Raw genomic sequence first — 14647 nt, forward strand, 5'->3', positions numbered from 1 at the left:
CCCTGATAAATAGACTGAGACAGTGAGACAGACATTGACAAATGGTTTGAGATGGGAAGGCAAAACGTCACAAAATGCTTATCAATAAAATTTAACCAAACATGAAGCATCATCCTCATCTCACAAGAGTGTTGTTGATTCTGAAGTGTTAAGTCTTGTCTGCTTCTGTCCTTGTAGACTTACCACTATGTGTATTTGTGTGCCAAATAGGACAACGTGATCACAGAGAATTTTGTATTATTCTGAATCTTAATCCGATACACTCCTTTTGGAATTATATGTTACATTCCGTATGGTATGTATCAATTTGTGCATGTCCATCACCCATTTCGTTTGATATGTTACTAATTACAATTTGTATTATATGTGAATCTGAAAAACATGTAATATGTTAAGAATTTGCAATGACTACTATATGCTACGAATTCTAGTTAGGTGGCTAATGTTAGCTAGTTTAAAGGGTTAGGGTAAGAGTTAGCTAAAAGGGATAAGGTTAGGATCAGCTAACATGCTAAGTAGTTACAAAGTAGCTAAAAAGTACTAAGTAGTTGAAAAGTTAATAATTAGCTGAAATGCTAAAGCTGTCGGTGTTGAGTTTTGAACTTGCATCCCTTGGGTTGCTTGACCTTCACGTATCCATCTATCTTATGCAACCATACCAAATGTAACATTCCGTAATAATTTGATTCTCCTGGATGTATGTTTACTATGTAACGTCTTGTCTATTAGACCAGGCTGAATATGAAGGTTTCCTGTAAATATATGCCAACGACCATAAAACCGCGTGTTTGGGCCAATTCGTTATGCTGTAATTCCAAATCCTTGGTTTATTCAATGTGCCATAATATTTACACACCTGTACGTCACCGGCAGCCTGGATATGAGAGCGAGATCTGGGTGATGTGATTGACTATTTGTCACCTATTCTACAGGACAGACAAGCGTCAAGCAAGCGGACATTAAACTCGTCACCTGCGTTTGGGGTTATTATTTCATGCCTATACGCACATTTTCGAGTAGGCCTTCTTTCGGCTGTCCGTACATAAAAATGAATTGTCCACGTAAATACTTAATTTGGGGTAAAATAGCTATGCACACGGGGTTCGCCAAGTACAAAATCCAAGCAGTCATTCTGCAGAGTTCAATCACGGACCCTGGATAGTGAAATTGATTGGTCCCACAAAACACCTGCGCTCTCACAGAGAAAAATCACATTTTTTTGCGTCCTGGAATTGGATCCTATAAACTATATGACGAAATGTCGCAAATAGGCCCTTCAACACCACTCTCAAATCTGAGTGAAGGTTTGTCAATTATAAGTTTAAGACTACTTCTTATTTTACTCATACCGTGCGTGGTTCTTCTGCTGCTGTTGAACTGTTTGTTCCTGGGTTACAAGTTACACATTTTTTCAAAGAAGAACAGAAAAAAAGACAACGAAACTATTTTACAGTCTACTCTTTCGACGCGCCAGAGAATGACCATAATATCAGAGGCGCCATTTGTCCCAAATCAAGATGGGAAAGGTTATATCTCTGTTTCAGAGCCTATTTTGGCGCAGGCCTTGAGCTCTCCACGTTCCTCTTCAAATGACAAGGCAGCAGAGTATCCGATTCGTCCATCTGGTTGGGGCCACAGGCGATGGTGGTTCGAAGTCCCTGGGGGCTCCGAGCGCCATATTGGCGACAACAGCCGATACCAACTCCAGGATCGACCAGCCCCGTAGGTCAAGCGTGTACAGTAGGAATAAAATAGGGTGGCGCAGAAGCGCCCCTGTCCTACCGCAGTCAAGTGATTCAGAGGCAGAACAGCCTAACCTTGTGCCACCCAATTCACCTGCTCTAAATTCTACACACTCAAGGGTAAATTCATGGTTCCAGCCTAATATTAGCCACAGTAACCATTGAACTCTGTCTTGGATGTGATGTGTGACTGTTTTATGCACGCAGGTAACACCTGATCAGAGGCACATGCGTCGGTGCAGCACCATGGAGCTGCAATATGTATTGAACAACACAGAGGAACACAAGTTTGATATGGTTGAATTCGAATGTGAATATGCCAGTAGCATACCTCCAGAGACTTCATGCTTTGTTGCATCTGACAACTCTTCCACAATGGGACCTGGATTGGACAGCGACTTTGGAGCAAGCGCTGGTGAGTTGACATCAAATCAAATCAAATGTAGTGAAATGCTTACATACAAGCCCTTAACCAACAGTGCTAAGAAAAATAAGTGTTAAGTAGAAAATAGAAAATAACATTTACAAATAATTAAACAGCGGCAGTAAAATAACAAGCGAGGCTATATACAGGGGGTACCAGTACAGAGTCAATGCGTGGGGGCACTGGTTAGTCGAGGTAATTGAGGTACTATGTACATGTAGGTAGAGTTAGTGACTATGCATAGATTATAAACAGAGAGTAGCAGCAGCGTAAAAGAGGGGTCTGGGTAGCCCTTTGATTAGTTGTTCAGGATTCTTATGACTTGGGGATAGAAGCCTTTGGGACCTCGACTTGGCACTACGGTACGGCATACTAGACCAGTGGTTCTCAAACTTCCTTGCATTTAAACAGCTTGCACACTTGATACAACTTGTCAAATAATAATCAAGCCCTTGAATAGGTGAATCAGGTGAGCTAGTTCAGTGCTACAACAAAACTATGACGTATGGGGGACCCCAAGGAGAGGTTTGCTAAACACTGTACTAGACCATATATAGCTGTTGTGTAAACGTACTAGACCATATATAGTACTGTTCAAAAGTTGTGTCACTTAGAAATGTCCTTGTTTTTGAAAGAAAAGCACATTAAAATAACATAAAATCGATCAGAAATACAGTGCAGACATTGTTAATGTTGTAAATGACTGTTGTTGCTGGAAACGGCTGATTTAAAAATAAAAAATTTACATTTTTAAAAATGGAATATCTACATAGGCCCATTATCAGCAAACATCACTCCTGTGTTCCAATGACACATTGTGTTAGCTAATCCAAGTTTATAATTTTAAAAGGCTAATTGATCATTAGAAAACCCTTTTACAATTATGTTAGTACAGCTGAACACTGTTGTTCTGATTAAAGAAGCAATAAAAACTGTCCTTCTTTAGACTAGTTGAGTATCTGGAGCATCAGCATCTGTGGGTTCGATTACAGGCTCAAAATGTCCAGAAACAAAATAACTTTATTCTAAAAATGTATATATATATATATATATTTATCCTCAACAATCTACACACAGTACCCCATAATGACAAAACAAACAGGTTTTTACAAATGTTTGCAAATTTAAAAAACATACCTTATTTATATAAGTATTCAGACCCTTTGCTATAAGACTCGAAATTGAGCTCAGATGCATCCTGTTTCCATTGATTATCCTCAATGTTTCTAAAAGTTGATGAGTCCACCTGTGGTAAATTCAATTGATTTGGAAAGGCACACCTGTCTATATAAGGTCCCACATTTGACAGTGCATGTCAGAGCAAAAACCAAGCCATGAGGTTTAAGGAATTGTCCGTAGAGCTCCGAGACAGGATTGTGTCAAGGCACAGATCTGGGCAAGGGTAAAAACATATTTCTGCAGCATTGAAGGTCCCCAAGAACACAGTGGCCTCCATCATTCTTACATTTAAGAAGTTTGGAACCACCAAGACTCTTCCGAGAGCTGGCCGTCCGGCCAAACTGAGCAATCGGGTGAAAAGAGCCTTGGTCAGGGAGGTGACCAAGAACCCGATGTTCACTCTGACAGAGCTCTAGAGTTCCTCTGTGAAGATGGGAGAAGCTTCCAGAAGGACAACCATCTCTGCAGCACTCCACCAATCAGGCCTTTGTGGTAGAGTGGCCAGACGGAAGCCACTCCTCAGTAAAATAGGTTTTGTTGTGCCCTCTTCACGACTGTCTTGGTGTGCTTGGGCCATGTTAGTTTGATGGTGATGTGGACGCCAAGGAACTTGGCTCTCAACCTGCTCCATTATAGCCCTTTGGTGATAATGGGGGCATGCTCGGTTCTCCTTCTCCTGTAGTCCATAATCATCTCCTTTGTCTTGATCACATTGAGGGAGAGGTTGTTGTCCTTGCACCACTCGGTCAGGTCTCTGACCTCCCTGTAGGCTGTCTCATCATTGTCGGTGATCAGGCCTACCACTGTTGTGTCATTGGCAAACTTAATGATGGTGTTGGAGTTGTGCCTGGCCGTGCAGTCATGAGTGGAGAGTAGAGGGGACTGAGCATGCACCCCTGAGGGGCCCCTGTGTGGAGGATCAGCGTGGCAGATGTGTTGTTACCTACCCTTACCACCTGGGGATGGCCCGTCATGAAGTCTAGGATCCAATTGCAGTGGGGGGTGTTTAGTCCCAGGGTCCTTAGTGCCTTCAAAAGCTCATCACTAAGCTATGGTGTTGAACGCTGAGCTGTAGTCAATGAATAGCATTCTCATATAGGTGTTCCTTTTGTCCAGTTGGGAAAGTGCAGTGTGGACTGCAATAGAGATTGCATCATCTGTGGATCTGTTGGGGCGGTATGCAAATTGGAGTGGGTTTAGGGTTTCTGGGATAATGGTGTTGTGAGCCATGACCAGCCTTTCAAAGCACATCATGGCTACAGATGTGAGTGCTACGGGTCAGTAGTCATTTAGGGAAAGATGAACGGAGCAAAGTACAGAGATCCTTGATGAAAGCCTGCTCCAGAACACTCAGGACCTCAGACTGGGGGCGAAGTGTCACCTTCCAACAGGACAACAGCTCTAATCACACAGCAAAGACAATGCTGGAGTGGCTTCAGGAAAAGTCTCTGAATGGCCTTGAGTGGCCCAGCCAGAGCCCGGACTTGAACCCGATCAAACATCTCTGGAGAGACCTTAATAGCTGTGCAGCAATGCTCCTCATCAAATCTGACAGAGCTTGAGAGGATCTGCAGAGAAGAATTGGAGAAACTCCCCAAATACAGGTGTGTCAAGCATGTATTGTCATACCCAAGAAGACTCGATGCTGTAATCGCTGCCAAAGGTGCTTCAACAAAGTACTGAGTAAAGGGTCTGAATACTTATGTAAACGTTATCAGTTTTTAAATGTTTTATATATTTGCAAAAATTACAAAGTATTTTTGCTTTGTCATTATGGGGTATTGTGTGTAGATTGATGTGAGGGGGGAAAAAACAAATACATTTTGGAATATGGCTTTAACGTAGGAATATTCAATGTTGCCTTGGTATGCAACTCCAGTGTAATTTTGGCCTTGTTTTAGGCTATTGTCCTGCTGAATGGTAAATGTCTCCCAGGGTGTTTCTCAAAATCCATACGGCCTTGCTCAGAGCACACAAATTGGAGCACGGGATTATAGTAGGAGTTCAAATCAAAGTATGCGAAATGGAGCACGGAGGGCACTTCTCCTACGCGCAAGCTTCAACAGAAAGTAAAAAATTACAATCAAAATTTCTTCAAATCAATGATGGCCATTATTTGAGCTGAAATGAGAGAAAATGCAATCAATCAATCAAAAGTATTTATAAAGCTCTTTTTATATCAGCCGATGTCAACGTACTATACAGAAACCCAGCCTAAAACCCCAAACAGCAAGCAACGCAGATGTAGAAGCACGGTGGCTAGGAAAAACTCAATAGAAAGGCAGGAACCTAGGAAGAAACCTAGAGAGGAACCAGGCTCTGAGGGTTGGCCAGTCCTCTTCTGACTGTGCTGGGTGGAGATTAACAGTACATGGCCAAGATGTTCAAATGTTTATGACCAGCAGGGTCAAATAATAATAATCACAGTGGTTGTAGAGGGTGCAACAGGCCAGCACCTCAGGAGTAAATGTCAGTTGCTTTGTCTTGGCTGAGCGTTCAGAGTTTGAGATAGCAGGTGCGGTAGAGAGAGTTGAAAACAGCAGGTCCGGGACAAGGTAGCACACGTTGGTGAACAGGTCAGGGTTCCATAGCCACAGGCAGAACAGTTGAAACTGGAGCAGCAGCACGACCAGGTGGACTGGAGACGGCAAGGAATCAGGCCAGGTAGTCCTGAGGTATGGCCCCAGGGCTCAGGTCCTCCGGAAGGGGAGAGAGAATTAGAGGGAGCATATTTAATGTTTAATTTTGTCTGTACATGGGGAATGATGTAATCAAGTCCTAGGTATGAGGTTGTTGTTTAAAGAGTAACAAATCACGGTAAGTGACAACGGTTAAATCAGCCCCCTTAATAGGGTCAGAGGCAGAGAATCCCAGTGAAGATAGCGGAACCGGCCAGGCAGAGACGGCAAGAGCAGTTCGTCGCTCCAGTGCCTTTCCGTTCACCTTCCCCCCCCTGGGCCAGACTACATTCAATCATAGGACGTACTGGAGAGATGAGTCTTCAACAAAGACTTAAAGGTTGAGACCGAGTCTGTGTCTCTCACATGGATAGGCAGACCATGCCATAAAAATTGGAGCTCTATTGGATAATGCCAGGTATTCGAAGGTGAGCATTTTCCCACTGAAGTCAGTTACGATGCCAAACTGCAGTCAGGTTAAGTCCCTGGTGAGGGCGACGTGCATGCAGATGAGCTTTCCTGTGATGGTGGTCCAAACCCACTGTTTCATCAGCTGTCCAGGTGGCTGTTATCAGACGATCCCACATGTGAAGAAGCTCTGATGGACATTCCTGCAGTCAGCATGATAATTTCTCACTCCCTCAGAACTTGAGACATCGGTGGCATTGTGTTGTCACAAAACTACACATTTTAGAAGGACCTTTTCTCCCCAGCACAAGGTGGACCGGTCAAATTAAACCTGTGTAATGATCATGCTGTTTAATCAGCTTCTTGATATGTCACACCTGTCAGGTGGATAGATTCTTGGCAAAGAAGAAATGCTCACTAAACAGGGATGTAAACAAATTTGTGCACAGAGTGATTTTTTTTTTGTGCATATGAAACATTTCTGGCATTTTATTTCCGCTCATGAAACATGGAACTTCACGTTGCGTTTTTATATTTTTGTTCAGTATGTGTGAGGTACAGAGAGGGAATCATAATGTTAAACACTATTATTGCACACAGAGTCCATGCAACTTGTGAGCAACTTTTTATTTGAACTTTGGGGTTGAATACTTAAGACATTTCAGCTTTTCCTTTTTTGTACAAATATCTTAACATAATACCATGTGTGTAGGTCAGTGACACAATCTCATTTTAATCCAGGCTAACAAAATGTGGAAAAAGTCAAGGGGTGTGAATACTTTCTGAAGGCACTGTACAGCAATAGATATTGGTGGGCTATGTCAAGAATCCAGTATATAAACATGCGGTGTTTAAACAGTGTAACTTAAATGCAATGTAGTATAAATATTAGACATAGCTTGTCAAATACAGTATGGATATTACATTTTCTAATTTAAGGGATTCCCTTTCACATACCTAATTACGCATGTGCTTCTACAGGTGTCTCGCTCCGAATTCTGTCTGCAGACAGCGACGGTCTCACCAACAGAATGTGGGCTACAGGAATGGATTGGGACTATTATGACCCGTGCTACGTGAGGGAGAGACACATACCCAAACAAAAATATCACAAACCTGCATTACATACCAAGCATTATTGGGTGTGATGCCAGAGAATTACATGTTTTAATCTCATTTAGATTTTTTTTATATACTTTATTTACAATATCAGGCTATACATATTTTTCTCCAAATACTAAACAAATAAGAGCACTAAACAGATCACTTACCAAATGTAAAAACACTTTTTTAAAACCACCAGTTTAAGATGAGTTTAGTAAAGAATTGCTAATTCACTAATGTAAATCACATTTATTCCAAGACACTTACTTGTATGATTCACTTTTTTTGTAATGCATTCATTTCACACAACTTTCAATGTTTAAAAAATTGTTTGTGGTACACTTGAATAAGCACATTTTGATTGTGCACAAATGTCTTGTACTTTTCACTTAAATGCACTATTAAACATTCAATAAAGATTGTGTATTAGTTTCGTGGTTGAACTTCACCAGTTCATTTATTGTTTACATTTCATACAATTCAATTTTCACATGTCTTTAACATTATATATATTTATAAAAAAATGACAAGTCATAAGCAATCCCTCTCCTTTAATTACAGGCTAGTATTGAATCCTTCAATAGTGGCTAGTAAGAAGGCAGATGTACTCTACCAAATCCCCCACAGCCTTCTGTGTAAATCCTTACAAGGTTTGAAATTAATACATGTCTCCCAAAGCCAGAATACAGACAAGCTGCAACATGCGGTCTCTAACTATAAAAGGGTGGTGAGAGAGGTTTGTAAATAATATTAAATAGGCTTTTTTTAGTTTTAGTTGTGGTATTAGGTGTGTGTGTTGCGGCATTGTACAGCTTTGCCAGAATGTATGTGAGGAAACTTTGGTCCACCGAGTGGTTGTGTTTTGGTCCACAGTGCGGTTTAACCATAGAGGTCGTCGTCGTTGTCCTCATTGAAGACTGTACCACTGCTGCCACCAGCAGAGCTCTGGCTGGGCCCAGCGCCTGGCGCAGAGCTAGTGGGGAACCTGAGATGAGGAGAGGACGGGAAAGTAACTGTTTAGCTCAGTACAGTACATATCAAGGGGAGCCAGCTTGGTTGTGCCAGAACATTCCTCATGTAAACCTTATGGCAGGTTAGCTGTACTTTGTAAGAAGAAAAGTTCAATGAGTGATCCCACTGGGTGTATATAGGCTATAAATGATCTAGGATATATGAGAGCAGAAAAAGTCACCCAACAGAATTATTCAACATCATCATCCTCTACAGTGCCTTGCGAAAGTATTCGGCCCCCTTGAACTTTGCGACCTTTTGCCACATTTCAGGCTTCAAACATAAAGATAGAAAACTGTATTTTTTTGTGAAGAATCAACAACAAGTGTGACACAATCATGAAGTGGAACGACATTTATTGGATATTTCAAACTTTTTTAACAAATCAAAAACTGAAAAATTGGGCGTGCAAAATTATTCAGCCCCCTTAAGTTAATACTTTGTAGCGCCACCTTTTGCTGCGATTACAGCTGTAAGTCGCTTGGGGTATGTCTCTATCAGTTTTGCACATTGAGAGACTGACATTTTTTCCCATTCCTCCTTGCAAAACAGCTCGAGCTCAGTGAGGTTGGATGGAGAGCATTTGTGAACAGCAGTTTTCAGTTCTTTCCACAGATTCTCGATTGGATTCAGGTCTGGACTTTGACTTGGCCATTCTAACACCTGGATATGTTTATTTTTGAACCATTCCATTGTAGATTTTGCTTTATGTTTTGGATCATTGTCTTGTTGGAAGACAAATCTCCGTCCCAGTCTCAGGTCTTTTGCAGACTCCATCAGGTTTTCTTCCAGAATGGTCCTGTATTTGGCTCCATCCATCTTCCCATCAATTTTAACCATCTTCCCTGTCCCTGCTGAAGAAAAGCAGGCCCAAACCATGATGCTGCCACCACCATGTTTGACAGTGGGGATGGTGTGTTCAGCTGTGTTGCTTTTACGCCAAACATAACGTTTTGCATTGTTGCCAAAAAGTTCAATTTTGGTTTCATCTGACCAGAGCACCTTCTTCCACATGTTTGGTGTGTCTCCCAGGTGGCTTGTGGCAAACTTTAAACGACACTTTTTATGGATATCTTTAAGAAATGGCTTTCTTCTTGCCACTCTTCCATAAAGGCCAGATTTGTGCAATATACAACTGATTGTTGTCCTATGGACAGAGTCTCCCACCTCAGCTGTAGATCTCTGCAGTTCATCCAGAGTGATCATGGGCCTCTTGGCTGCATCTCTGATCAGTCTTCTCCTTGTATGAGCTGAAAGTTTAGAGGGACGGCCAGGTCTTGGTAGATTTGCAGTGGTCTGATACTCCTTCCATTTCAATATTATCGCTTGCACAGTGCTCCTTGGGATGTTTAAAGCTTGGGAAATCTTTTTGTATCCAAATCCGGCTTTAAACTTCTTCACAACAGTATCTCGGACCTGCCTGGTGTGTTCCTTGTTCTTCATGATGCTCTCTGCGCTTTTAACGGACCTCTGAGACTATCACAGTGCAGGTGCATTTATACGGAGACTTGATTACACACAGGTGGATTGTATTTATCATCATAAGTCATTTAGGTCAACATTGGATCATTCAGAGATCCTCACTGAACTTCTGGAGAGAGTTTGCTGCACTGAAAGTAAAGGGGCTGAATAATTTTGCACGCCCAATTTTTCCGTTTTTGATTTGTTAAAAAAGTTTGAAATATCCAATAAATGTCGTTCCACTTCATGATTGTGTCCCACTTGTTGTTGATTCTTCACAAAAAAAATACAGTTTTATATCTTTATGTTTGAAGCCTGAAATGTGGCGAAAGGTCGCAAAGTTCAAGGGGGCCGAATACTTTCGCAAGGCACTGTAAATACAATCCACCTGTGTGTAATCAAGTCTCCGTATAAATGCACCTGCACTGTGATAGTCTCAGAGGTCCGTTAAAAGCGCAGAGAGCATCATGAAGAACAAGGAACACACCAGGCAGGTCCGAGATACTGTTGTGAAGAAGTTTAAAGCCGGATTTGGATACAAAAATATTTCCCAAGCTTTAAACATCCCAAGGAGCACTGTGCAAGCGATAATATTGAAATGGAAGGAGTATCAGACCACTGCAAATCTACCAAGACCTGACCGTCCCTCTAAACTTTCAGCTCATACAAGGAGAAGACTGATCAGAGATGCAGCCAAGAGGCCCATGATCACTCTGGATGAACTGCAGAGATCTACAGTTGAGGTGGGAGACTGTCTATAGGACAACAATCAGTCGTATATTGCACAAATCTGGCCTTTATGGAAGAGTGGCAAAAAGAAAGCCATTTCTTAAAGATATCCATAAAAAGTGTTGTTTAAAGTTTGCCACAAGCCACCTGGGAGACACACCAAACATGTGGAAGAAGGTGCTCTGGTCAGATGAAACCAAAATTGAACTTTTTGGCAACAATGCAAAACGTTATGTTTGGCGTAAAAGCAACACAGCTGAACACACCATCCCCACTGTCAAACATGGTGGTGGCAGCATCATGGTTTGGGCCTGCTTTTCTTCAGCAGGGACAGGGAAGATGGTTAAAATTGATGGGAAGATGGATGGAGCCAAATACAGGACCATTCTGGAAGAAAACCTGATGGAGTCTGCAAAAGACCTGAGACTGGGACGGAGATTTGTCTTCCAACAAGACAATGATCCAAAACATAAAGCAAAATCTACAATGGAATGGTTCAAAAATAAACATATCCAGGTGTTAGAATGGCCAAGTCAAAGTCCAGACCTGAATCCAATCGAGAATCTGTGGAAAGAACTGAAAACTGCTGTTCACAAATGCTCTCCATCCAACCTCACTGAGCTCGAGCTGTTTTGCAAGGAGGAATGGGAAAAAATTTCAGTCTCTCAATGTGCAAAACTGATAGAGACATACCCCAAGCAACTTACAGCTGTAATCACAGCAAAAGGTGGCGCTACAAAGTATTAACTTAAGGGGGCTGAATAATTTTGCACGCCCAATTTTTCAGTTTTTGATTTGTTAAAAAAGTTAGAAATATCCAATAAATGTCGTTCCACTTCATGATTGTGTCCCACTTGTTGTTGATTCTTCACAAAAAAATACAGTTTTATATCTTTATGTTTGAAGCCTGAAATGTGACAAAAGGTCGCAAAGTTCAAGGGGGCCGAATACTTTCGCAAGGCACTGTATGTGTTATGCGTGTTCTTACCGGAAGCTGCCGAAGCCTCTGCTCTGCTGTAATGTCTGTGCGAACATCTCGTATTTGCGGATGTCGTTGTCGCTGACTGAGCGGCGGGCGAAACGCATGGCCTCCTCAAAGTGGTCTTTACGGATCTCTGGGACAGGGTCGTCCTCCTCAACCTCCTGTGGGGGCAAAGGCAATGGGGGGATAAATATCTAAAATAACATCACACTTTCTCTTCCTCCAGTATGTGTGTGAATTGTGTGGTAGCAGAATCAGAATTAGTTAGGTAACATTGATAAATAAGATGTTTTATTTACATAATAATGCTTATGTGAGATATTTGTCATTAGGATGTTTTCTTTTGGATAATACTGTTGGCAGTTATCCCTTCTCTGCTAGGGCTTACTCACTAGGGAACCAGAGAGGGGAGAGGTCAGGCTTGTGTTCATATGTCAAGGTATCTGTTAAACCATGTGATGCTATGAAGAATATCAGGAGGGGAGGAGGACAGAATGGAGGCTTGTCTTCTTATGGGAATGTGTCTAACTATTGTATGTCCCCTCTGAGGTTACCCTTATCTTGATTTAGTGTATGACCTAAGAGGCTCACTGTCTCGGTGAGCTTGTCCAGGAGGGGGTGTATTTGAGATGGGAGTATCTAGAATTGACAATTGATATATGCCATTGGATGAGGTAATGGTTTGGTACTGTGTTGTACCAAGAACGAGATAAGAACTTTGTTTAGAAGACCAAACTGAACGATAATTTATAGCTAATGCTGTCTGGCTATGGGATACTCCTCAAGTAAAGTCTTCCTTTGTAATGTTCCTAAGATCTGTTATTCGTCATGTGAGTTGAGGGTGTGTCTTGGCTATAAATGATACTAAGAATTGTTTTGTAAGCACTCAGAGAATTCATTTATAGACACTGAATTGATTTGAGAGTCACGGGGCTATGGTGAACTCATATAATTAAAGATGGACTTTATAATATAACTGACTTGTGTGTGGTTTGCTCTCTCAATGTTTAGTAATACAGGAAATGACCACAACAATTGGTTTAAGTTTCAATGCATTATCCCTACTCTTCTTCCTGTGTATAAATAATGTATAGAAATCTTTATGGTTTATCTGTCTGTTAAAGAAATGTGCAGGTTGATTTACTGAGTGATTTAATAATTAAGAGATTAAGACACCAAGACTGGCTTTGTAGCATCTCCAAACTCATCATTGAAGTGTCTTAAAGTATGTCCAAAATCTCAAATATAACATATATTTTGATTTGTTGAACACTTTTTTTGGTTACTACATGATTCCATGTGTTATTTCATAGTTTACAATGTAGAAAATAATAAAAAATAAAGATAAACCTTGAATGAATAGGTCTGTCCAAACTTTGGACTGGTACTGTATATAAACTCAGCAAAAAAAAAGAAACATCTCTTTTTCAGGACCCTGTCTTGCAAAGATAATTCGTAAAAATCCAAATACCTGCACAGATCTTCATTGTAAATGGTTTAAACACTGTTTCCCATGCTTGTTCAATGAACCATAAACAATTAATGAACATGCACATGTGGAACGGTCGTTAAGACACGAACAGCTTACAGACGGTAGGCAATTAAAGTCACAGTTATGAAAACTTAGGACACTAGAGGCCTTTCTACTGACTCTGAAAAACACCAAGAGAAAGATGCCCAGGGCCCCTGCTCACCTGCATGAATGTGCCTTAGGCATACTGCAAGCTGGCATGAGGACTGCAGATGTGGCCAGGGTAATAAATTGCAATGTCCATACTGTGAGACGCCCATGACTCTTGACCTTCGCTTCTCACCAGTCCATTGGGGAGTTGCAGCAATTGGGATACAAATGAATAACAAAATGCATTCCCTGGATATGTTAGATGAAATACCTCAGTTGTCGTACTTGTCCCTGGAAAAATAATTGTTTACTGGCTACTGTTGATTGTCTACAAAAAATAAAGCTGCAAAAAGACACCTAGCGTTAGTCTTGGCTAGCCTACTCTCTTTTGAAAAGCAGTCTGCCTTAAAGGTGCAACGTCTTATTTTGAGATGTACATATTTTCTTATGACAGACCTACTTTAGAAACAAAAATGTATACACTTCTAAAGAATAATGTCTTACATTACAAAATTATATCACACAGCTTTTTAACACATAATTAATGAATAACCAAATGTAGCCTATTACTAGCTCAAGAGCGAGAAAGAATGCACCCAATGCATTTCTAAACTGCCAGTGAGAAACACAATTAACGTTGAACCGTGACTAAATCTATCCAAATCAGTGTAAGAACAGAAGGGCATGTTAAAAGATGGCTAGTCATTATTAGCCTCGTTCTGTATGGAATGCAGGTAAATTATGGGACACAGGTCAGGCCATTATCGCTGAGCAGGGGAGAGAAATTTGTGCGACCAAATCATGTGCTGGTGCCATGAAATGAAAAAGTTGGTGGAAGAAGTTAGTCTATAGCCTTGCAGTGAGTAGTAGACCTTTACCATTACAGAGTGGTCTAGGAATGAAATGTGCTTCATTAAGGTTGGCTTTTTAGCACTCATTGCCATGGTTATCAACTGTACCGCAGAAATGGAACGTAAATTACAGACAATAGGTGTTGTGGTGAAATTTTACTGCAAAAGAGTAACATGGTGCGTTGAATGGTAGTGTCCCATCCACCCAGGCCGTCAGATAGGGTCTGGGTGTTTTTTAAAATTAGTGTAGGGTTAGTTGGTAGGGTACATTTCGTCCTTTTTGTATCACAACGTGTAATGGATTTAGTTGGTGACGGTAACGCACCTTTTGGTTGCCAAACACCATTTAAAAATTGGATGCTTCAGATTTACACATCAGGTGAAACAACAGCTCGTTGTTCTATCTGTGATAGCACTCTAGTCCGGTATTTTTTTACCTATGGGTGCAACACACAAA

The 14647-nt window shown here is 41.2% G+C and overlaps 1 non-coding gene across 1 annotated transcript; it reads left to right on the top strand.

The window, feature by feature from the left end:
* Window positions 1-1258: 1258 nt before the first annotated feature.
* Window positions 1259-7894, top strand: LOC110509564 (protein huluwa). Its single transcript, XR_016493395.1, has 3 exons — window positions 1259-1862; window positions 1950-2157; window positions 7413-7894. It is a non-coding gene; the product is annotated as a protein huluwa (transcript).
* The last annotated feature ends 6753 nt before the right edge of the window (window positions 7895-14647 follow it).

Source organism: Oncorhynchus mykiss, chromosome 29 (genome assembly GCF_057628025.1).
Source record: "Oncorhynchus mykiss isolate SJ-2025 chromosome 29, ASM5762802v1, whole genome shotgun sequence".
Lineage (NCBI taxonomy): Eukaryota > Metazoa > Chordata > Actinopteri > Salmoniformes > Salmonidae > Oncorhynchus > Oncorhynchus mykiss.